This window comes from Ambystoma mexicanum, unplaced genomic scaffold, assembly GCF_040938575.1.
Source record: "Ambystoma mexicanum isolate Mex_15411 unplaced genomic scaffold, UKY_AmexF1_1 Mex_scaf34, whole genome shotgun sequence".
NCBI lineage: Eukaryota > Metazoa > Chordata > Amphibia > Caudata > Ambystomatidae > Ambystoma > Ambystoma mexicanum.
Window position 1 is genome coordinate 1,788,342 of NW_027182449.1, and position 21,961 is coordinate 1,810,302.

Genomic DNA, 21,961 nt, shown 5'->3' on the forward strand with positions numbered 1-21,961 from the left:
GAGCACCGATCGGGCACGATCGGGCCTTGCCGTGTCCTGGCGGGGGGCACCCCACCCGAGACGCTCTTGTTAAGCGGGGTGACCTGTCGGCTCAGGAGGGCCATGGACCCGCCTGGGGCCGACGGGCCAGTGGGCCCACTGCGCCAGGCCTGCTCGCTTTCCGACTGGGCCTGCTGGCTGGCAGCCAGGTCCGAATTTATGCAAATCTCAGGCCGAGCAGGGCCTGGTGGGAGACATGAACTGTGCCACAATGTGCCTCTTCTGCTGGGCTCTGCCTGCCGGAGCTTCCCCCTGCACGTGGGACAGGCAGCTCCGCAGACGCTCAGGGCTTCCGGGAGGGCTGGGGCTGGGTCAGGGCCGGCCTTCTCACCCTCGCTTAGCGGGGCTTCCAGAACAGGCCCAAGCCCTGCCCTCTGGCTCGCAACTCATACTTACCTGGCAGGGGAGCATCTGTGATCAGCAAGGCAGAGCTCCCAGGGTGAGGCTCATCCATTGCACATCGGATTTGCTGACCCCTGCGATGTCCCCAAATGCGGGATTCTCGACTGCATTATTTCTGGTAGTGGGGGACTGCGTTCGCGCTTTCCCCTGATTTATTGGTGAAAGAAAGAAAGAGTTTAGTGTGCGAGTCAGGTTGTTTGCACACAGGGCCCAACTCGTGCAGCAGAGTTTATTTTGCTGCAGTCAAGAGGGCCAGCCCTGGGCCGTTCAGGGGTCCACAGGCCTGATGGATTGGTGAAATAAAAAAATGTGAAAGTCATGTGTGTCATGTGTAGGTTGGGCCCCTGAATGTTGCTGCGGTCAAGAGGGCCAGCATTCACTGGAGGGGTGAAGTGCACAGGTGCCTAACCCCAGACTTGTGCGCCCCATGATATCAGGTGCCCCGGTAGTTCTTGAAGCCAGCCTGCCCTGCCCGGGCTCTGCTTTCGCGCCCAGGCCCTCCAACCTAAGGAAGGCCCAGCCAGCTCCTGGGGTTTTGGGGGCAGGGGTGAAACTGGCTCCCGGCCGCCGCTGCCGCCCGCCCCGTCCGAGCACCGATCGGGCACGATCGGGCCTTGCCGTGTCCTGGCGGGGGGCACCCCACCCGAGACGCTCTTGTTAAGCGGGGTGACCTGTCGGCTCAGGAGGGCCATGGACCCGCCTGGGGCCGACGGGCCAGTGGGCCCACTGCGCCAGGCCTGCTCGCTTTCCGACTGGGCCTGCTGGCTGGCAGCCAGGTCCGAATTTATGCAAATCTCAGGCCGAGCAGGGCCTGGTGGGAGACATGAACTGTGCCACAATGTGCCTCTTCTGCTGGGCTCTGCCTGCCGGAGCTTCCCCCTGCACGTGGGACAGGCAGCTCCGCAGACGCTCAGGGCTTCCGGGAGGGCTGGGGCTGGGTCAGGGCCGGCCTTCTCACCCTCGCTTAGCGGGGCTTCCAGAACAGGCCCAAGCCCTGCCCTCTGGCTCGCAACTCATACTTACCTGGCAGGGGAGCATCTGTGATCAGCAAGGCAGAGCTCCCAGGGTGAGGCTCATCCATTGCACATCGGATTTGCTGACCCCTGCGATGTCCCCAAATGCGGGATTCTCGACTGTATTATTTCTGGTAGTGGGGGACTGCGTTCGCGCTTTCCCCTGATTTATTGGTGAAAGAAAGAAAGAGTTTAGTGTGCGAGTCAGGTTGTTTGCACACAGGGCCCAAGCTCGTGCAGCAGAGTTTATTTTGCTGCAGTCAAGAGGGCCAGCCCTGGGCCGTTCAGGGGTCCACAGGCCTGATGGATTGGTGAAATAAAAAAATGTGAAAGTCATGTGTGTCATGTGTAGGTTGGGCCCCTGAATGTTGCTGCGGTCAAGAGGGCCAGCATTCACTGGAGGGGTGAAGTGCACAGGTGCCTAACCCCAGACTTGTGCGCCCCATGATATCAGGTGCCCCGGTAGTTCTTGAAGCCAGCCTGCCCTGCCCGGGCTCTGCTTTCGCGCCCAGGCCCTCCAACCTAAGGAAGGCCCAGCCAGCTCCTGGGGTTTTGGGGGCAGGGGTGAAACTGGCTCCCGGCCGCCGCTGCCGCCCGCCCCGTCCGAGCACCGATCGGGCACGATCGGGCCTTGCCGTGTCCTGGCGGGGGGCACCCCACCCGAGACGCTCTTGTTAAGCGGGGTGACCTGTCGGCTCAGGAGGGCCATGGACCCGCCTGGGGCCGACGGGCCAGTGGGCCCACTGCGCCAGGCCTGCTCGCTTTCCGACTGGGCCTGCTGGCTGGCAGCCAGGTCCGAATTTATGCAAATCTCAGGCCGAGCAGGGCCTGGTGGGAGACATGAACTGTGCCACAATGTGCCTCTTCTGCTGGGCTCTGCCTGCCGGAGCTTCCCCCTGCACGTGGGACAGGCAGCTCCGCAGACGCTCAGGGCTTCCGGGAGGGCTGGGGCTGGGTCAGGGCCGGCCTTCTCACCCTCGCTTAGCGGGGCTTCCAGAACAGGCCCAAGCCCTGCCCTCTGGCTCGCAACTCATACTTACCTGGCAGGGGAGCATCTGTGATCAGCAAGGCAGAGCTCCCAGGGTGAGGCTCATCCATTGCACATCGGATTTGCTGACCCCTGCGATGTCCCCAAATGCGGGATTCTCGACTGCATTATTTCTGGTAGTGGGGGACTGCGTTCGCGCTTTCCCCTGATTTATTGGTGAAAGAAAGAAAGAGTTTAGTGTGCGAGTCAGGTTGTTTGCTCACAGGGCCCAAGCTCGTGCAGCAGAGTTTATTTTGCTGCAGTCAAGAGGGCCAGCCCTGGGCCGTTCAGGGGTCCACAGGCCTGATGGATTGGTGAAATAAAAAAATGTGAAAGTCATGTGTGTCATGTGTAGGTTGGGCCCCTGAATGTTGCTGCGGTCAAGAGGGCCAGCATTCACTGGAGGGGTGAAGTGCACAGGTGCCTAACCCCAGACTTGTGCGCCCCATGATATCAGGTGCCCCGGTAGTTCTTGAAGCCAGCCTGCCCTGCCCGGGCTCTGCTTTCGCGCCCAGGCCCTCCAACCTAAGGAAGGCCCAGCCAGCTCCTGGGGTTTTGGGGGCAGGGGTGAAACTGGCTCCCGGCCGCCGCTGCCGCCCGCCCCGTCCGAGCACCGATCGGGCACGATCGGGCCTTGCCGTGTCCTGGCGGGGGGCACCCCACCCGAGACGCTCTTGTTAAGCGGGGTGACCTGTCGGCTCAGGAGGGCCATGGACCCGCCTGGGGCCGACGGGCCAGTGGGCCCACTGCGCCAGGCCTGCTCGCTTTCCGACTGGGCCTGCTGGCTGGCAGCCAGGTCCGAATTTATGCAAATCTCAGGCCGAGCAGGGCCTGGTGGGAGACATGAACTGTGCCACAATGTGCCTCTTCTGCTGGGCTCTGCCTGCCGGAGCTTCCCCCTGCACGTGGGACAGGCAGCTCCGCAGACGCTCAGGGCTTCCGGGAGGGCTGGGGCTGGGTCAGGGCCGGCCTTCTCACCCTCGCTTAGCGGGGCTTCCAGAACAGGCCCAAGCCCTGCCCTCTGGCTCGCAACTCATACTTACCTGGCAGGGGAGCATCTGTGATCAGCAAGGCAGAGCTCCCAGGGTGAGGCTCATCCATTGCACATCGGATTTGCTGACCCCTGCGATGTCCCCAAATGCGGGATTCTCGACTGCATTATTTCTGGTAGTGGGGGACTGCGTTCGCGCTTTCCCCTGATTTATTGGTGAAAGAAAGAAAGAGTTTAGTGTGCGAGTCAGGTTGTTTGCTCACAGGGCCCAAGCTCGTGCAGCAGAGTTTATTTTGCTGCAGTCAAGAGGGCCAGCCCTGGGCCGTTCAGGGGTCCACAGGCCTGATGGATTGGTGAAATAAAAAAATGTGAAAGTCATGTGTGTCATGTGTAGGTTGGGCCCCTGAATGTTGCTGCGGTCAAGAGGGCCAGCATTCACTGGAGGGGTGAAGTGCACAGGTGCCTAACCCCAGACTTGTGCGCCCCATGATATCAGGTGCCCCGGTAGTTCTTGAAGCCAGCCTGCCCTGCCCGGGCTCTGCTTTCGCGCCCAGGCCCTCCAACCTAAGGAAGGCCCGGCCAGCTCCTGGGGTTTTGGGGGCAGGGGTGAGACTGGCTCCCGGCCGCCGCTGCCGCCCGCCCCGTCCGAGCACCGATCGGGCCTTGCCTTCACGGCCTTGCCGTGTCCTGGCGGGGGGCACCCCACCCGAGACGCTCTTGTTAAGCGGGGTGACCTGTCGGCTCAGGAGGGCCATGGACCCGCCTGGGGCCGACGGGCCAGTGGGCCCACTGCGCCAGGCCTGCTCGCTTTCCGACTGGGCCTGCTGGCTGGCAGCCAGGTCCGAATTTATGCAAATCTCAGGCCGAGCAGGGCCTGGTGGGAGACATGAACTGTGCCACAATGTGCCTCTTCTGCTGGGCTCTGCCTGCCGGAGCTTCCCCCTGCACGTGGGACAGGCAGCTCCGCAGACGCTCAGGGCTTCCGGGAGGGCTGGGGCTGGGTCAGGGCCGGCCTTCTCACCCTCGCTTAGCGGGGCTTCCAGAACAGGCCCAAGCCCTGCCCTCTGGCTCGCAACTCATACTTACCTGGCAGGGGAGCATCTGTGATCAGCAAGGCAGAGCTCCCAGGGTGAGACTCCTCCATTGCACATCGGATTTGCTGACCCCTGCGATGTCCCCAAATGCGGGATTCTCGACTGCATTATTTCTGGTAGTGGGGGACTGCGTTCGCGCTTTCCCCTGATTTATTGGTGAAAGAAAGAAAGAGTTTAGTGTGCGAGTCAGGTTGTTTGCACACAGGGCCCAAGCTCGTGCAGCAGAGTTTATTTTGCTGCAGTCAAGAGGGCCAGCCCTGGGCCGTTCAGGGGTCCACAGGCCTGATGGATTGGTGAAATAAAAAAATGTGAAAGTCATGTGTGTCATGTGTAGGTTGGGCCCCTGAATGTTGCTGCGGTCAAGAGGGCCAGCATTCACTGGAGGGGTGAAGTGCACAGGTGCCTAACCCCAGACTTGTGCGCCCCATGATATCAGGTGCCCCGGTAGTTCTTGAAGCCAGCCTGCCCTGCCCGGGCTCTGCTTTCGCGCCCAGGCCCTCCAACCTAAGGAAGGCCCAGCCAGCTCCTGGGGTTTTGGGGGCAGGGGTGAAACTGGCTCCCGGCCGCCGCTGCCGCCCGCCCCGTCCGAGCACCGATCGGGCACGATCGGGCCTTGCCGTGTCCTGGCGGGGGGCACCCCACCCGAGACGCTCTTGTTAAGCGGGGTGACCTGTCGGCTCAGGAGGGCCATGGACCCGCCTGGGGCCGACGGGCCAGTGGGCCCACTGCGCCAGGCCTGCTCGCTTTCCGACTGGGCCTGCTGGCTGGCAGCCAGGTCCGAATTTATGCAAATCTCAGGCCGAGCAGGGCCTGGTGGGAGACATGAACTGTGCCACAATGTGCCTCTTCTGCTGGGCTCTGCCTGCCGGAGCTTCCCCCTGCACGTGGGACAGGCAGCTCCGCAGACGCTCAGGGCTTCCGGGAGGGCTGGGGCTGGGTCAGGGCCGGCCTTCTCACCCTCGCTTAGCGGGGCTTCCAGAACAGGCCCAAGCCCTGCCCTCTGGCTCGCAACTCATACTTACCTGGCAGGGGAGCATCTGTGATCAGCAAGGCAGAGCTCCCAGGGTGAGGCTCATCCATTGCACATCGGATTTGCTGACCCCTGCGATGTCCCCAAATGCGGGATTCTCGACTGTATTATTTCTGGTAGTGGGGGACTGCGTTCGCGCTTTCCCCTGATTTATTGGTGAAAGAAAGAAAGAGTTTAGTGTGCGAGTCAGGTTGTTTGCACACAGGGCCCAAGCTCGTGCAGCAGAGTTTATTTTGCTGCAGTCAAGAGGGCCAGCCCTGGGCCGTTCAGGGGTCCACAGGCCTGATGGATTGGTGAAATAAAAAAATGTGAAAGTCAGGTGTGTCATGTGTAGGTTGGGCCCCTGAATGTTGCTGCGGTCAAGAGGGCCAGCATTCACTGGAGGGGTGAAGTGCACAGGTGCCTAACCCCAGACTTGTGCGCCCCATGATATCAGGTGCCCCGGTAGTTCTTGAAGCCAGCCTGCCCTGCCCGGGCTCTGCTTTCGCGCCCAGGCCCTCCAACCTAAGGAAGGCCCAGCCAGCTCCTGGGGTTTTGGGGGCAGGGGTGAAACTGGCTCCCGGCCGCCGCTGCCGCCCGCCCCGTCCGAGCACCGATCGGGCACGATCGGGCCTTGCCGTGTCCTGGCGGGGGGCACCCCACCCGAGACGCTCTTGTTAAGCGGGGTGACCTGTCGGCTCAGGAGGGCCATGGACCCGCCTGGGGCCGACGGGCCAGTGGGCCCACTGCGCCAGGCCTGCTCGCTTTCCGACTGGGCCTGCTGGCTGGCAGCCAGGTCCGAATTTATGCAAATCTCAGGCCGAGCAGGGCCTGGTGGGAGACATGAACTGTGCCACAATGTGCCTCTTCTGCTGGGCTCTGCCTGCCGGAGCTTCCCCCTGCACGTGGGACAGGCAGCTCCGCAGACGCTCAGGGCTTCCGGGAGGGCTGGGGCTGGGTCAGGGCCGGCCTTCTCACCCTCGCTTAGCGGGGCTTCCAGAACAGGCCCAAGCCCTGCCCTCTGGCTCGCAACTCATACTTACCTGGCAGGGGAGCATCTGTGATCAGCAAGGCAGAGCTCCCAGGGTGAGGCTCATCCATTGCACATCGGATTTGCTGACCCCTGCGATGTCCCCAAATGCGGGATTCTCGACTGCATTATTTCTGGTAGTGGGGGACTGCGTTCGCGCTTTCCCCTGATTTATTGGTGAAAGAAAGAAAGAGTTTAGTGTGCGAGTCAGGTTGTTTGCTCACAGGGCCCAAGCTCGTGCAGCAGAGTTTATTTTGCTGCAGTCAAGAGGGCCAGCCCTGGGCCGTTCAGGGGTCCACAGGCCTGATGGATTGGTGAAATAAAAAAATGTGAAAGTCATGTGTGTCATGTGTAGGTTGGGCCCCTGAATGTTGCTGCGGTCAAGAGGGCCAGCATTCACTGGAGGGGTGAAGTGCACAGGTGCCTAACCCCAGACTTGTGCGCCCCATGATATCAGGTGCCCCGGTAGTTCTTGAAGCCAGCCTGCCCTGCCCGGGCTCTGCTTTCGCGCCCAGGCCCTCCAACCTAAGGAAGGCCCAGCCAGCTCCTGGGGTTTTGGGGGCAGGGGTGAAACTGGCTCCCGGCCGCCGCTGCCGCCCGCCCCGTCCGAGCACCGATCGGGCACGATCGGGCCTTGCCGTGTCCTGGCGGGGGGCACCCCACCCGAGACGCTCTTGTTAAGCGGGGTGACCTGTCGGCTCAGGAGGGCCATGGACCCGCCTGGGGCCGACGGGCCAGTGGGCCCACTGCGCCAGGCCTGCTCGCTTTCCGACTGGGCCTGCTGGCTGGCAGCCAGGTCCGAATTTATGCAAATCTCAGGCCGAGCAGGGCCTGGTGGGAGACATGAACTGTGCCACAATGTGCCTCTTCTGCTGGGCTCTGCCTGCCGGAGCTTCCCCCTGCACGTGGGACAGGCAGCTCCGCAGACGCTCAGGGCTTCCGGGAGGGCTGGGGCTGGGTCAGGGCCGGCCTTCTCACCCTCGCTTAGCGGGGCTTCCAGAACAGGCCCAAGCCCTGCCCTCTGGCTCGCAACTCATACTTACCTGGCAGGGGAGCATCTGTGATCAGCAAGGCAGAGCTCCCAGGGTGAGGCTCATCCATTGCACATCGGATTTGCTGACCCCTGCGATGTCCCCAAATGCGGGATTCTCGACTGCATTATTTCTGGTAGTGGGGGACTGCGTTCGCGCTTTCCCCTGATTTATTGGTGAAAGAAAGAAAGAGTTTAGTGTGCGAGTCAGGTTGTTTGCTCACAGGGCCCAAGCTCGTGCAGCAGAGTTTATTTTGCTGCAGTCAAGAGGGCCAGCCCTGGGCCGTTCAGGGGTCCACAGGCCTGATGGATTGGTGAAATAAAAAAATGTGAAAGTCATGTGTGTCATGTGTAGGTTGGGCCCCTGAATGTTGCTGCGGTCAAGAGGGCCAGCATTCACTGGAGGGGTGAAGTGCACAGGTGCCTAACCCCAGACTTGTGCGCCCCATGATATCAGGTGCCCCGGTAGTTCTTGAAGCCAGCCTGCCCTGCCCGGGCTCTGCTTTCGCGCCCAGGCCCTCCAACCTAAGGAAGGCCCGGCCAGCTCCTGGGGTTTTGGGGGCAGGGGTGAGACTGGCTCCCGGCCGCCGCTGCCGCCCGCCCCGTCCGAGCACCGATCGGGCCTTGCCTTCACGGCCTTGCCGTGTCCTGGCGGGGGGCACCCCACCCGAGACGCTCTTGTTAAGCGGGGTGACCTGTCGGCTCAGGAGGGCCATGGACCCGCCTGGGGCCGACGGGCCAGTGGGCCCACTGCGCCAGGCCTGCTCGCTTTCCGACTGGGCCTGCTGGCTGGCAGCCAGGTCCGAATTTATGCAAATCTCAGGCCGAGCAGGGCCTGGTGGGAGACATGAACTGTGCCACAATGTGCCTCTTCTGCTGGGCTCTGCCTGCCGGAGCTTCCCCCTGCACGTGGGACAGGCAGCTCCGCAGACGCTCAGGGCTTCCGGGAGGGCTGGGGCTGGGTCAGGGCCGGCCTTCTCACCCTCGCTTAGCGGGGCTTCCAGAACAGGCCCAAGCCCTGCCCTCTGGCTCGCAACTCATACTTACCTGGCAGGGGAGCATCTGTGATCAGCAAGGCAGAGCTCACAGGGTGAGGCTCATCCATTGCACATCGGATTTGCTGACCCCTGCGATGTCCCCAAATGCGGGATTCTCGACTGCATTATTTCTGGTAGTGGGGGACTGCGTTCGCGCTTTCCCCTGATTTATTGGTGAAAGAAAGAAAGAGTTTAGTGTGCGAGTCAGGTTGTTTGCTCACAGGGCCCAAGCTCGTGCAGCAGAGTTTATTTTGCTGCAGTCAAGAGGGCCAGCCCTGGGCCGTTCAGGGGTCCACAGGCCTGATGGATTGGTGAAATAAAAAAATGTGAAAGTCATGTGTGTCATGTGTAGGTTGGGCCCCTGAATGTTGCTGCGGTCAAGAGGGCCAGCATTCACTGGAGGGGTGAAGTGCACAGGTGCCTAACCCCAGACTTGTGCGCCCCATGATATCAGGTGCCCCGGTAGTTCTTGAAGCCAGCCTGCCCTGCCCGGGCTCTGCTTTCGCGCCCAGGCCCTCCAACCTAAGGAAGGCCCAGCCAGCTCCTGGGGTTTTGGGGGCAGGGGTGAAACTGGCTCCCGGCCGCCGCTGCCGCCCGCCCCGTCCGAGCACCGATCGGGCACGATCGGGCCTTGCCGTGTCCTGGCGGGGGGCACCCCACCCGAGACGCTCTTGTTAAGCGGGGTGACCTGTCGGCTCAGGAGGGCCATGGACCCGCCTGGGGCCGACGGGCCAGTGGGCCCACTGCGCCAGGCCTGCTCGCTTTCCGACTGGGCCTGCTGGCTGGCAGCCAGGTCCGAATTTATGCAAATCTCAGGCCGAGCAGGGCCTGGTGGGAGACATGAACTGTGCCACAATGTGCCTCTTCTGCTGGGCTCTGCCTGCCGGAGCTTCCCCCTGCACGTGGGACAGGCAGCTCCGCAGACGCTCAGGGCTTCCGGGAGGGCTGGGGCTGGGTCAGGGCCGGCCTTCTCACCCTCGCTTAGCGGGGCTTCCAGAACAGGCCCAAGCCCTGCCCTCTGGCTCGCAACTCATACTTACCTGGCAGGGGAGCATCTGTGATCAGCAAGGCAGAGCTCCCAGGGTGAGGCTCATCCATTGCACATCGGATTTGCTGACCCCTGCGATGTCCCCAAATGCGGGATTCTCGACTGCATTATTTCTGGTAGTGGGGGACTGCGTTCGCGCTTTCCCCTGATTTATTGGTGAAAGAAAGAAAGAGTTTAGTGTGCGAGTCAGGTTGTTTGCTCACAGGGCCCAAGCTCGTGCAGCAGAGTTTATTTTGCTGCAGTCAAGAGGGCCAGCCCTGGGCCGTTCAGGGGTCCACAGGCCTGATGGATTGGTGAAATAAAAAAATGTGAAAGTCATGTGTGTCATGTGTAGGTTGGGCCCCTGAATGTTGCTGCGGTCAAGAGGGCCAGCATTCACTGGAGGGGTGAAGTGCACAGGTGCCTAACCCCAGACTTGTGCGCCCCATGATATCAGGTGCCCCGGTAGTTCTTGAAGCCAGCCTGCCCTGCCCGGGCTCTGCTTTCGCGCCCAGGCCCTCCAACCTAAGGAAGGCCCGGCCAGCTCCTGGGGTTTTGGGGGCAGGGGTGAGACTGGCTCCCGGCCGCCGCTGCCGCCCGCCCCGTCCGAGCACCGATCGGGCCTTGCCTTCACGGCCTTGCCGTGTCCTGGCGGGGGGCACCCCACCCGAGACGCTCTTGTTAAGCGGGGTGACCTGTCGGCTCAGGAGGGCCATGGACCCGCCTGGGGCCGACGGGCCAGTGGGCCCACTGCGCCAGGCCTGCTCGCTTTCCGACTGGGCCTGCTGGCTGGCAGCCAGGTCCGAATTTATGCAAATCTCAGGCCGAGCAGGGCCTGGTGGGAGACATGAACTGTGCCACAATGTGCCTCTTCTGCTGGGCTCTGCCTGCCGGAGCTTCCCCCTGCACGTGGGACAGGCAGCTCCGCAGACGCTCAGGGCTTCCGGGAGGGCTGGGGCTGGGTCAGGGCCGGCCTTCTCACCCTCGCTTAGCGGGGCTTCCAGAACAGGCCCAAGCCCTGCCCTCTGGCTCGCAACTCATACTTACCTGGCAGGGGAGCATCTGTGATCAGCAAGGCAGAGCTCCCAGGGTGAGACTCCTCCATTGCACATCGGATTTGCTGACCCCTGCGATGTCCCCAAATGCGGGATTCTCGACTGCATTATTTCTGGTAGTGGGGGACTGCGTTCGCGCTTTCCCCTGATTTATTGGTGAAAGAAAGAAAGAGTTTAGTGTGCGAGTCAGGTTGTTTGCACACAGGGCCCAAGCTCGTGCAGCAGAGTTTATTTTGCTGCAGTCAAGAGGGCCAGCCCTGGGCCGTTCAGGGGTCCACAGGCCTGATGGATTGGTGAAATAAAAAAATGTGAAAGTCATGTGTGTCATGTGTAGGTTGGGCCCCTGAATGTTGCTGCGGTCAAGAGGGCCAGCATTCACTGGAGGGGTGAAGTGCACAGGTGCCTAACCCCAGACTTGTGCGCCCCATGATATCAGGTGCCCCGGTAGTTCTTGAAGCCAGCCTGCCCTGCCCGGGCTCTGCTTTCGCGCCCAGGCCCTCCAACCTAAGGAAGGCCCAGCCAGCTCCTGGGGTTTTGGGGGCAGGGGTGAAACTGGCTCCCGGCCGCCGCTGCCGCCCGCCCCGTCCGAGCACCGATCGGGCACGATCGGGCCTTGCCGTGTCCTGGCGGGGGGCACCCCACCCGAGACGCTCTTGTTAAGCGGGGTGACCTGTCGGCTCAGGAGGGCCATGGACCCGCCTGGGGCCGACGGGCCAGTGGGCCCACTGCGCCAGGCCTGCTCGCTTTCCGACTGGGCCTGCTGGCTGGCAGCCAGGTCCGAATTTATGCAAATCTCAGGCCGAGCAGGGCCTGGTGGGAGACATGAACTGTGCCACAATGTGCCTCTTCTGCTGGGCTCTGCCTGCCGGAGCTTCCCCCTGCACGTGGGACAGGCAGCTCCGCAGACGCTCAGGGCTTCCGGGAGGGCTGGGGCTGGGTCAGGGCCGGCCTTCTCACCCTCGCTTAGCGGGGCTTCCAGAACAGGCCCAAGCCCTGCCCTCTGGCTCGCAACTCATACTTACCTGGCAGGGGAGCATCTGTGATCAGCAAGGCAGAGCTCCCAGGGTGAGGCTCATCCATTGCACATCGGATTTGCTGACCCCTGCGATGTCCCCAAATGCGGGATTCTCGACTGTATTATTTCTGGTAGTGGGGGACTGCGTTCGCGCTTTCCCCTGATTTATTGGTGAAAGAAAGAAAGAGTTTAGTGTGCGAGTCAGGTTGTTTGCACACAGGGCCCAAGCTCGTGCAGCAGAGTTTATTTTGCTGCAGTCAAGAGGGCCAGCCCTGGGCCGTTCAGGGGTCCACAGGCCTGATGGATTGGTGAAATAAAAAAATGTGAAAGTCATGTGTGTCATGTGTAGGTTGGGCCCCTGAATGTTGCTGCGGTCAAGAGGGCCAGCATTCACTGGAGGGGTGAAGTGCACAGGTGCCTAACCCCAGACTTGTGCGCCCCATGATATCAGGTGCCCCGGTAGTTCTTGAAGCCAGCCTGCCCTGCCCGGGCTCTGCTTTCGCGCCCAGGCCCTCCAACCTAAGGAAGGCCCAGCCAGCTCCTGGGGTTTTGGGGGCAGGGGTGAAACTGGCTCCCGGCCGCCGCTGCCGCCCGCCCCGTCCGAGCACCGATCGGGCACGATCGGGCCTTGCCGTGTCCTGGCGGGGGGCACCCCACCCGAGACGCTCTTGTTAAGCGGGGTGACCTGTCGGCTCAGGAGGGCCATGGACCCGCCTGGGGCCGACGGGCCAGTGGGCCCACTGCGCCAGGCCTGCTCGCTTTCCGACTGGGCCTGCTGGCTGGCAGCCAGGTCCGAATTTATGCAAATCTCAGGCCGAGCAGGGCCTGGTGGGAGACATGAACTGTGCCACAATGTGCCTCTTCTGCTGGGCTCTGCCTGCCGGAGCTTCCCCCTGCACGTGGGACAGGCAGCTCCGCAGACGCTCAGGGCTTCCGGGAGGGCTGGGGCTGGGTCAGGGCCGGCCTTCTCACCCTCGCTTAGCGGGGCTTCCAGAACAGGCCCAAGCCCTGCCCTCTGGCTCGCAACTCATACTTACCTGGCAGGGGAGCATCTGTGATCAGCAAGGCAGAGCTCCCAGGGTGAGGCTCATCCATTGCACATCGGATTTGCTGACCCCTGCGATGTCCCCAAATGCGGGATTCTCGACTGCATTATTTCTGGTAGTGGGGGACTGCGTTCGCGCTTTCCCCTGATTTATTGGTGAAAGAAAGAAAGAGTTTAGTGTGCGAGTCAGGTTGTTTGCTCACAGGGCCCAAGCTCGTGCAGCAGAGTTTATTTTGCTGCAGTCAAGAGGGCCAGCCCTGGGCCGTTCAGGGGTCCACAGGCCTGATGGATTGGTGAAATAAAAAAATGTGAAAGTCATGTGTGTCATGTGTAGGTTGGGCCCCTGAATGTTGCTGCGGTCAAGAGGGCCAGCATTCACTGGAGGGGTGAAGTGCACAGGTGCCTAACCCCAGACTTGTGCGCCCCATGATATCAGGTGCCCCGGTAGTTCTTGAAGCCAGCCTGCCCTGCCCGGGCTCTGCTTTCGCGCCCAGGCCCTCCAACCTAAGGAAGGCCCAGCCAGCTCCTGGGGTTTTGGGGGCAGGGGTGAAACTGGCTCCCGGCCGCCGCTGCCGCCCGCCCCGTCCGAGCACCGATCGGGCACGATCGGGCCTTGCCGTGTCCTGGCGGGGGGCACCCCACCCGAGACGCTCTTGTTAAGCGGGGTGACCTGTCGGCTCAGGAGGGCCATGGACCCGCCTGGGGCCGACGGGCCAGTGGGCCCACTGCGCCAGGCCTGCTCGCTTTCCGACTGGGCCTGCTGGCTGGCAGCCAGGTCCGAATTTATGCAAATCTCAGGCCGAGCAGGGCCTGGTGGGAGACATGAACTGTGCCACAATGTGCCTCTTCTGCTGGGCTCTGCCTGCCGGAGCTTCCCCCTGCACGTGGGACAGGCAGCTCCGCAGACGCTCAGGGCTTCCGGGAGGGCTGGGGCTGGGTCAGGGCCGGCCTTCTCACCCTCGCTTAGCGGGGCTTCCAGAACAGGCCCAAGCCCTGCCCTCTGGCTCGCAACTCATACTTACCTGGCAGGGGAGCATCTGTGATCAGCAAGGCAGAGCTCCCAGGGTGAGGCTCATCCATTGCACATCGGATTTGCTGACCCCTGCGATGTCCCCAAATGCGGGATTCTCGACTGCATTATTTCTGGTAGTGGGGGACTGCGTTCGCGCTTTCCCCTGATTTATTGGTGAAAGAAAGAAAGAGTTTAGTGTGCGAGTCAGGTTGTTTGCTCACAGGGCCCAAGCTCGTGCAGCAGAGTTTATTTTGCTGCAGTCAAGAGGGCCAGCCCTGGGCCGTTCAGGGGTCCACAGGCCTGATGGATTGGTGAAATAAAAAAATGTGAAAGTCATGTGTGTCATGTGTAGGTTGGGCCCCTGAATGTTGCTGCGGTCAAGAGGGCCAGCATTCACTGGAGGGGTGAAGTGCACAGGTGCCTAACCCCAGACTTGTGCGCCCCATGATATCAGGTGCCCCGGTAGTTCTTGAAGCCAGCCTGCCCTGCCCGGGCTCTGCTTTCGCGCCCAGGCCCTCCAACCTAAGGAAGGCCCGGCCAGCTCCTGGGGTTTTGGGGGCAGGGGTGAGACTGGCTCCCGGCCGCCGCTGCCGCCCGCCCCGTCCGAGCACCGATCGGGCCTTGCCTTCACGGCCTTGCCGTGTCCTGGCGGGGGGCACCCCACCCGAGACGCTCTTGTTAAGCGGGGTGACCTGTCGGCTCAGGAGGGCCATGGACCCGCCTGGGGCCGACGGGCCAGTGGGCCCACTGCGCCAGGCCTGCTCGCTTTCCGACTGGGCCTGCTGGCTGGCAGCCAGGTCCGAATTTATGCAAATCTCAGGCCGAGCAGGGCCTGGTGGGAGACATGAACTGTGCCACAATGTGCCTCTTCTGCTGGGCTCTGCCTGCCGGAGCTTCCCCCTGCACGTGGGACAGGCAGCTCCGCAGACGCTCAGGGCTTCCGGGAGGGCTGGGGCTGGGTCAGGGCCGGCCTTCTCACCCTCGCTTAGCGGGGCTTCCAGAACAGGCCCAAGCCCTGCCCTCTGGCTCGCAACTCATACTTACCTGGCAGGGGAGCATCTGTGATCAGCAAGGCAGAGCTCCCAGGGTGAGACTCCTCCATTGCACATCGGATTTGCTGACCCCTGCGATGTCCCCAAATGCGGGATTCTCGACTGCATTATTTCTGGTAGTGGGGGACTGCGTTCGCGCTTTCCCCTGATTTATTGGTGAAAGAAAGAAAGAGTTTAGTGTGCGAGTCAGGTTGTTTGCACACAGGGCCCAAGCTCGTGCAGCAGAGTTTATTTTGCTGCAGTCAAGAGGGCCAGCCCTGGGCCGTTCAGGGGTCCACAGGCCTGATGGATTGGTGAAATAAAAAAATGTGAAAGTCATGTGTGTCATGTGTAGGTTGGGCCCCTGAATGTTGCTGCGGTCAAGAGGGCCAGCATTCACTGGAGGGGTGAAGTGCACAGGTGCCTAACCCCAGACTTGTGCGCCCCATGATATCAGGTGCCCCGGTAGTTCTTGAAGCCAGCCTGCCCTGCCCGGGCTCTGCTTTCGCGCCCAGGCCCTCCAACCTAAGGAAGGCCCAGCCAGCTCCTGGGGTTTTGGGGGCAGGGGTGAGACTGGCTCCCGGCCGCCGCTGCCGCCCGCCCCGTCCGAGCACCGATCGGGCACGATCGGGCCTTGCCGTGTCCTGGCGGGGGGCACCCCACCCGAGACGCTCTTGTTAAGCGGGGTGACCTGTCGGCTCAGGAGGGCCATGGACCCGCCTGGGGCCGACGGGCCAGTGGGCCCACTGCGCCAGGCCTGCTCGCTTTCCGACTGGGCCTGCTGGCTGGCAGCCAGGTCCGAATTTATGCAAATCTCAGGCCGAGCAGGGCCTGGTGGGAGACATGAACTGTGCCACAATGTGCCTCTTCTGCTGGGCTCTGCCTGCCGGAGCTTCCCCCTGCACGTGGGACAGGCAGCTCCGCAGACGCTCAGGGCTTCCGGGAGGGCTGGGGCTGGGTCAGGGCCGGCCTTCTCACCCTCGCTTAGCGGGGCTTCCAGAACAGGCCCAAGCCCTGCCCTCTGGCTCGCAACTCATACTTACCTGGCAGGGGAGCATCTGTGATCAGCAAGGCAGAGCTCCCAGGGTGAGGCTCATCCATTGCACATCGGATTTGCTGACCCCTGCGATGTCCCCAAATGCGGGATTCTCGACTGCATTATTTCTGGTAGTGGGGGACTGCGTTCGCGCTTTCCCCTGATTTATTGGTGAAAGAAAGAAAGAGTTTAGTGTGCGAGTCAGGTTGTTTGCTCACAGGGCCCAAGCTCGTGCAGCAGAGTTTATTTTGCTGCAGTCAAGAGGGCCAGCCCTGGGCCGTTCAGGGGTCCACAGGCCTGATGGATTGGTGAAATAAAAAAATGTGAAAGTCATGTGTGTCATGTGTAGGTTGGGCCCCTGAATGTTGCTGCGGTCAAGAGGGCCAGCATTCACTGGAGGGGTGAAGTGCACAGGTGCCTAACCCCAGACTTGTGCGCCCCATGATATCAGGTGCCCCGGTAGTTCTTGAAGCCAGCCTGCCCTGCCCGGGCTCTGCTTTCGCGCCCAGGCCCTCCAACCTAAGGAAGGCCCAGCCAGCTCCTGGGGTTTTGGGGGCAGGGGTGAGACTGGCTCCCGGCCGCCGCTGCCGCCCGCCCCGTCCGAGCACCGATCGGGCACGATCGGGCCTTGCCGTGTCCTGGCGGGGGGCACCCCACCCGAGACGCTCTTGTTAAGCGGGGTGACCTGTCGGCTCAGGAGGGCCATGGACCCGCCTGGGGCCGACGGGCCAGTGGGCCCACTGCGCCAGGCCTGCTCGCTTTCCGACTGGGCCTGCTGGCTGGCAGCCAGGTCCGAATTTATGCAAATCTCAGGCCGAGCAGGGCCTGGTGGGAGACATGAACTGTGCCACAATGTGCCTCTTCTGCTGGGCTCTGCCTGCCGGAGCTTCCCCCTGCACGTGGGACAGGCAGCTCCGCAGACGCTCAGGGCTTCCGGGAGGGCTGGGGCTGGGTCAGGGCCGGCCTTCTCACCCTCGCTTAGCGGGGCTTCCAGAACAGGCCCAAGCCCTGCCCTCTGGCTCGCAACTCATACTTACCTGGCAGGGGAGCATCTGTGATCAGCAAGGCAGAGCTCCCAGGGTGAGGCTCATCCATTGCACATCGGATTTGCTGACCCCTGCGATGTCCCCAAATGCGGGATTCTCGACTGCATTATTTCTGGTAGTGGGGGACTGCGTTCGCGCTTTCCCCTGATTTATTGGTGAAAGAAAGAAAGAGTTTAGTGTGCGAGTCAGGTTGTTTGCTCACAGGGCCCAAGCTCGTGCAGCAGAGTTTATTTTGCTGCAGTCAAGAGGGCCAGCCCTGGGCCGTTCAGGGGTCCACAGGCCTGATGGATTGGTGAAATAAAAAAATGTGAAAGTCATGTGTGTCATGTGTAGGTTGGGCCCCTGAATGTTGCTGCGGTCAAGAGGGCCAGCATTCACTGGAGGGGTGAAGTGCACAGGTGCCTAACCCCAGACTTGTGCGCCCCATGATATCAGGTGCCCCGGTAGTTCTTGAAGCCAGCCTGCCCTGCCCGGGCTCTGCTTTCGCGCCCAGGCCCTCCAACCTAAGGAAGGCCCGGCCAGCTCCTGGGGTTTTGGGGGCAGGGGTGAGACTGGCTCCCGGCCGCCGCTGCCGCCCGCCCCGTCCGAGCACCGATCGGGCCTTGCCTTCACGGCCTTGCCGTGTCCTGGCGGGGGGCACCCCACCCGAGACGCTCTTGTTAAGCGGGGTGACCTGTCGGCTCAGGAGGGCCATGGACCCGCCTGGGGCCGACGGGCCAGTGGGCCCACTGCGCCAGGCCTGCTCGCTTTCCGACTGGGCCTGCTGGCTGGCAGCCAGGTCCGAATTTATGCAAATCTCAGGCCGAGCAGGGCCTGGTGGGAGACATGAACTGTGCCACAATGTGCCTCTTCTGCTGGGCTCTGCCTGCCGGAGCTTCCCCCTGCACGTGGGACAGGCAGCTCCGCAGACGCTCAGGGCTTCCGGGAGGGCTGGGGCTGGGTCAGGGCCGGCCTTCTCACCCTCGCTTAGCGGGGCTTCCAGAACAGGCCCAAGCCCTGCCCTCTGGCTCGCAACTCATACTTACCTGGCAGGGGAGCATCTGTGATCAGCAAGGCAGAGCTCCCAGGGTGAGACTCCTCCATTGCACATCGGATTTGCTGACCCCTGCGATGTCCCCAAATGCGGGATTCTCGACTGCATTATTTCTGGTAGTGGGGGACTGCGTTCGCGCTTTCCCCTGATTTATTGGTGAAAGAAAGAAAGAGTTTAGTGTGCGAGTCAGGTTGTTTGCACACAGGGCCCAAGCTCGTGCAGCAGAGTTTATTTTGCTGCAGTCAAGAGGGCCAGCCCTGGGCCGTTCAGGGGTCCACAGGCCTGATGGATTGGTGAAATAAAAAAATGTGAAAGTCATGTGTGTCATGTGTAGGTTGGGCCCCTGAATGTTGCTGCGGTCAAGAGGGCCAGCATTCACTGGAGGGGTGAAGTGCACAGGTGCCTAACCCCAGACTTGTGCGCCCCATGATATCAGGTGCCCCGGTAGTTCTTGAAGCCAGCCTGCCCTGCCCGGGCTCTGCTTTCGCGCCCAGGCCCTCCAACCTAAGGAAGGCCCAGCCAGCTCCTGGGGTTTTGGGGGCAGGGGTGAGACTGGCTCCCGGCCGCCGCTGCCGCCCGCCCCGTCCGAGCACCGATCGGGCACGATCGGGCCTTGCCTTCACGGCCTTGCCGTGTCCTGGCGGGGGGCACCCCACCCGAGACGCTCTTGTTAAGCGGGGTGACCTGTCGGCTCAGGAGGGCCATGGACCCGCCTGGGGCCGACGGGCCAGTGGGCCCACTGCGCCAGGCCTGCTCGCTTTCCGACTGGGCCTGCTGGCTGGCAGCCAGGTCCGAATTTATGCAAATCTCAGGCCGAGCAGGGCCTGGTGGGAGACATGAACTGTGCCACAATGTGCCTCTTCTGCTGGGCTCTGCCTGCCGGAGCTTCCCCCTGCACGTGGGACAGGCAGCTCCGCAGACGCTCAGGGCTTCCGGGAGGGCTGGGGCTGGGTCAGGGCCGGCCTTCTCACCCTCGCTTAGCGGGGCTTCCAGAACAGGCCCAAGCCCTGCCCTCTGGCTCGCAACTCATACTTACCTGGCAGGGGAGCATCTGTGATCAGCAAGGCAGAGCTCCCAGGGTGAGGCTCATCCATTGCACATCGGATTTGCTGACCCCTGCGATGTCCCCAAATGCGGGATTCTCGACTGCATTATTTCTGGTAGTGGGGGACTGCGTTCGCGCTTTCCCCTGATTTATTGGTGAAAGAAAGAAAGAGTTTAGTGTGCGAGTCAGGTTGTTTGCACACAGGGCCCAAGCTCGTGCAGCAGAGTTTATTTTGCTGCAGTCAAGAGGGCCAGCCCTGGGCCGTTCAGGGGTCCACAGGCCTGATGGATTGGTGAAATAAAAAAATGTGAAAGTCATGTGTGTCATGTGTAGGTTGGGCCCCTGAATGTTGCTGCGGTCAAGAGGGCCAGCATTCACTGGAGGGGTGAAGTGCACAGGTGCCTAACCCCAGACTTGTGCGCCCCATGATATCAGGTGCCCCGGTAGTTCTTGAAGCCAGCCTGCCCTGCCCGGGCTCTGCTTTCGCGCCCAGGCCCTCCAACCTAAGGAAGGCCCAGCCAGCTCCTGGGGTTTTGGGGGCAGGGGTGAAACTGGCTCCCGGCCGCCGCTGCCGCCCGCCCCGTCCGAGCACCGATCGGGCACGATCGGGCCTTGCCGTGTCCTGGCGGGGGGCACCCCACCCGAGACGCTCTTGTTAAGCGGGGTGACCTGTCGGCTCAGGAGGGCCATGGACCCGCCTGGGGCCGACGGGCCAGTGGGCCCACTGCGCCAGGCCTGCTCGCTTTCCGACTGGGCCTGCTGGCTGGCAGCCAGGTCCGAATTTATGCAAATCTCAGGCCGAGCAGGGCCTGGTGGGAGACATGAACTGTGCCACAATGTGCCTCTTCTGCTGGGCTCTGCCTGCCGGAGCTTCCCCCTGCACGTGGGACAGGCAGCTCCGCAGACGCTCAGGGCTTCCGGGAGGGCTGGGGCTGGGTCAGGGCCGGCCTTCTCACCCTCGCTTAGCGGGGCTTCCAGAACAGGCCCAAGCCCTGCCCTCTGGCTCGCAACTCATACTTACCTGGCAGGGGAGCATCTGTGATCAGCAAGGCAGAGCTCCCAGGGTGAGGCTCATCCATTGCACATCGGATTTGCTGACCCCTGCGATGTCCCCAAATGCGGGATTCTCGACTGCATTATTTCTGGTAGTGGGGGACTGCGTTCGCGCTTTCCCCTGATTTATTGGTGAAAGAAAGAAAGAGTTTAGTGTGCGAGTCAGGTTGTTTGCTCACAGGGCCCAAGCTCGTGCAGCAGAGTTTATTTTGCTGCAGTCAAGAGGGCCAGCCCTGGGCCGTTCAGGGGTCCACAGGCCTGATGGATTGGTGAAATAAAAAAATGTGAAAGTCATGTGTGTCATGTGTAGGTTGGGCCCCTGAATGTTGCTGCGGTCAAGAGGGCCAGCATTCACTGGAGGGGTGAAGTGCACAGGTGCCTAACCCCAGACTTGTGCGCCCCATGATATCAGGTGCCCCGGTAGTTCTTGAAGCCAGCCTGCCCTGCCCGGGCTCTGCTTTCGCGCCCAGGCCCTCCAACCTAAGGAAGGCCCGGCCAGCTCCTGGGGTTTTGGGGGCAGGGGTGAGACTGGCTCCCGGCCGCCGCTGCCGCCCGCCCCGTCCGAGCACCGATCGGGCCTTGCCTTCACGGCCTTGCCGTGTCCTGGCGGGGGGCACCCCACCCGAGACGCTCTTGTTAAGCGGGGTGACCTGTCGGCTCAGGAGGGCCATGGACCCGCCTGGGGCCGACGGGCCAGTGGGCCCACTGCGCCAGGCCTGCTCGCTTTCCGACTGGGCCTGCTGGCTGGCAGCCAGGTCCGAATTTATGCAAATCTCAGGCCGAGCAGGGCCTGGTGGGAGACATGAACTGTGCCACAATGTGCCTCTTCTGCTGGGCTCTGCCTGCCGGAGCTTCCCCCTGCACGTGGGACAGGCAGCTCCGCAGACGCTCAGGGCTTCCGGGAGGGCTGGGGCTGGGTCAGGGCCGGCCTTCTCACCCTCGCTTAGCGGGGCTTCCAGAACAGGCCCAAGCCCTGCCCTCTGGCTCGCAACTCATACTTACCTGGCAGGGGAGCATCTGTGATCAGCAACGCAGAGCTCCCAGGGTGAGACTCCTCCATTGCACATCGGATTTGCTGACCCCTGCGATGTCCCCAAATGCGGGATTCTCGACTGCATTATTTCTGGTAGTGGGGGACTGCGTTCGCGCTTTCCCCTGATTTATTGGTGAAAGAAAGAAAGAGTTTAGTGTGCGAGTCAGGTTGTTTGCACACAGGGCCCAAGCTCGTGCAGCAGAGTTTATTTTGCTGCAGTCAAGAGGGCCAGCCCTGGGCCGTTCAGGGGTCCACAGGCCTGATGGATTGGTGAAATAAAAAAATGTGAAAGTCATGTGTGTCATGTGTAGGTTGGGCCCCTGAATGTTGCTGCGGTCAAGAGGGCCAGCATTCACTGGAGGGGTGAAGTGCACAGGTGCCTAACCCCAGACTTGTGCGCCCCATGATATCAGGTGCCCCGGTAGTTCTTGAAGCCAGCCTGCCCTGCCCGGGCTCTGCTTTCGCGCCCAGGCCCTCCAACCTAAGGAAGGCCCAGCCAGCTCCTGGGGTTTTGGGGGCAGGGGTGAGACTGGCTCCCGGCCGCCGCTGCCGCCCGCCCCGTCCGAGCACCGATCGGGCACGATCGGGTCTTGCCTTCACGGCCTTGCCGTGTCCTGGCGGGGGGCACCCCACCCGAGACGCTCTTGTTAAGCGGGGTGACCTGTCGGCTCAGGAGGGCCATGGACCCGCCTGGGGCCGACGGGCCAGTGGGCCCACTGCGCCAGGCCTGCTCGCTTTCCGACTGGGCCTGCTGGCTGGCAGCCAGGTCCGAATTTATGCAAATCTCAGGCCGAGCAGGGCCTGGTGGGAGACATGAACTGTGCCACAATGTGCCTCTTCTGCTGGGCTCTGCCTGCC

The 21,961-nt window shown here is 62.2% G+C and overlaps 21 non-coding genes across 21 annotated transcripts; all 21 read left to right on the forward strand.

The window, feature by feature from the left end:
- Positions 1 to 427: 427 nt before the first annotated feature.
- On the forward strand, positions 428 to 591 carry LOC138558006 (U1 spliceosomal RNA). The gene has a single exon (XR_011298161.1). It is a non-coding gene; the product is annotated as a U1 spliceosomal RNA (small nuclear RNA).
- An 865-nt stretch (positions 592 to 1,456) lies between these two features.
- LOC138558292 (U1 spliceosomal RNA) lies at positions 1,457 to 1,620 on the forward strand. The gene has a single exon (XR_011298444.1). It is a non-coding gene; the product is annotated as a U1 spliceosomal RNA (small nuclear RNA).
- Positions 1,621 to 2,486: 866 nt separating this feature from the next.
- Positions 2,487 to 2,650, forward strand: LOC138558007 (U1 spliceosomal RNA). The gene has a single exon (XR_011298162.1). It is a non-coding gene; the product is annotated as a U1 spliceosomal RNA (small nuclear RNA).
- Positions 2,651 to 3,516: 866 nt separating this feature from the next.
- LOC138558008 (U1 spliceosomal RNA) lies at positions 3,517 to 3,680 on the forward strand. The gene has a single exon (XR_011298163.1). It is a non-coding gene; the product is annotated as a U1 spliceosomal RNA (small nuclear RNA).
- Positions 3,681 to 4,550: 870 nt separating this feature from the next.
- On the forward strand, positions 4,551 to 4,714 carry LOC138558441 (U1 spliceosomal RNA). The gene has a single exon (XR_011298590.1). It is a non-coding gene; the product is annotated as a U1 spliceosomal RNA (small nuclear RNA).
- Positions 4,715 to 5,580: 866 nt separating this feature from the next.
- LOC138558293 (U1 spliceosomal RNA) lies at positions 5,581 to 5,744 on the forward strand. Its single transcript, XR_011298445.1, has one exon. It is a non-coding gene; the product is annotated as a U1 spliceosomal RNA (small nuclear RNA).
- An 866-nt stretch (positions 5,745 to 6,610) lies between these two features.
- Positions 6,611 to 6,774, forward strand: LOC138558009 (U1 spliceosomal RNA). The gene has a single exon (XR_011298164.1). It is a non-coding gene; the product is annotated as a U1 spliceosomal RNA (small nuclear RNA).
- An 866-nt stretch (positions 6,775 to 7,640) lies between these two features.
- On the forward strand, positions 7,641 to 7,804 carry LOC138558010 (U1 spliceosomal RNA). The gene has a single exon (XR_011298165.1). It is a non-coding gene; the product is annotated as a U1 spliceosomal RNA (small nuclear RNA).
- An 870-nt stretch (positions 7,805 to 8,674) lies between these two features.
- Positions 8,675 to 8,838, forward strand: LOC138558436 (U1 spliceosomal RNA). The gene has a single exon (XR_011298585.1). It is a non-coding gene; the product is annotated as a U1 spliceosomal RNA (small nuclear RNA).
- An 866-nt stretch (positions 8,839 to 9,704) lies between these two features.
- LOC138558011 (U1 spliceosomal RNA) lies at positions 9,705 to 9,868 on the forward strand. The gene has a single exon (XR_011298166.1). It is a non-coding gene; the product is annotated as a U1 spliceosomal RNA (small nuclear RNA).
- An 870-nt stretch (positions 9,869 to 10,738) lies between these two features.
- Positions 10,739 to 10,902, forward strand: LOC138558442 (U1 spliceosomal RNA). Its single transcript, XR_011298591.1, has one exon. It is a non-coding gene; the product is annotated as a U1 spliceosomal RNA (small nuclear RNA).
- Positions 10,903 to 11,768: 866 nt separating this feature from the next.
- On the forward strand, positions 11,769 to 11,932 carry LOC138558294 (U1 spliceosomal RNA). The gene has a single exon (XR_011298446.1). It is a non-coding gene; the product is annotated as a U1 spliceosomal RNA (small nuclear RNA).
- An 866-nt stretch (positions 11,933 to 12,798) lies between these two features.
- Positions 12,799 to 12,962, forward strand: LOC138558012 (U1 spliceosomal RNA). Its single transcript, XR_011298167.1, has one exon. It is a non-coding gene; the product is annotated as a U1 spliceosomal RNA (small nuclear RNA).
- Positions 12,963 to 13,828: 866 nt separating this feature from the next.
- Positions 13,829 to 13,992, forward strand: LOC138558013 (U1 spliceosomal RNA). The gene has a single exon (XR_011298168.1). It is a non-coding gene; the product is annotated as a U1 spliceosomal RNA (small nuclear RNA).
- An 870-nt stretch (positions 13,993 to 14,862) lies between these two features.
- Positions 14,863 to 15,026, forward strand: LOC138558443 (U1 spliceosomal RNA). The gene has a single exon (XR_011298592.1). It is a non-coding gene; the product is annotated as a U1 spliceosomal RNA (small nuclear RNA).
- An 866-nt stretch (positions 15,027 to 15,892) lies between these two features.
- LOC138558014 (U1 spliceosomal RNA) lies at positions 15,893 to 16,056 on the forward strand. Its single transcript, XR_011298169.1, has one exon. It is a non-coding gene; the product is annotated as a U1 spliceosomal RNA (small nuclear RNA).
- An 866-nt stretch (positions 16,057 to 16,922) lies between these two features.
- LOC138558015 (U1 spliceosomal RNA) lies at positions 16,923 to 17,086 on the forward strand. Its single transcript, XR_011298170.1, has one exon. It is a non-coding gene; the product is annotated as a U1 spliceosomal RNA (small nuclear RNA).
- An 870-nt stretch (positions 17,087 to 17,956) lies between these two features.
- Positions 17,957 to 18,120, forward strand: LOC138558445 (U1 spliceosomal RNA). Its single transcript, XR_011298594.1, has one exon. It is a non-coding gene; the product is annotated as a U1 spliceosomal RNA (small nuclear RNA).
- An 880-nt stretch (positions 18,121 to 19,000) lies between these two features.
- LOC138558017 (U1 spliceosomal RNA) lies at positions 19,001 to 19,164 on the forward strand. The gene has a single exon (XR_011298172.1). It is a non-coding gene; the product is annotated as a U1 spliceosomal RNA (small nuclear RNA).
- Positions 19,165 to 20,030: 866 nt separating this feature from the next.
- On the forward strand, positions 20,031 to 20,194 carry LOC138558018 (U1 spliceosomal RNA). Its single transcript, XR_011298173.1, has one exon. It is a non-coding gene; the product is annotated as a U1 spliceosomal RNA (small nuclear RNA).
- Positions 20,195 to 21,064: 870 nt separating this feature from the next.
- LOC138558635 (U1 spliceosomal RNA) lies at positions 21,065 to 21,228 on the forward strand. The gene has a single exon (XR_011298777.1). It is a non-coding gene; the product is annotated as a U1 spliceosomal RNA (small nuclear RNA).
- The last annotated feature ends 733 nt before the right edge of the window (positions 21,229 to 21,961 follow it).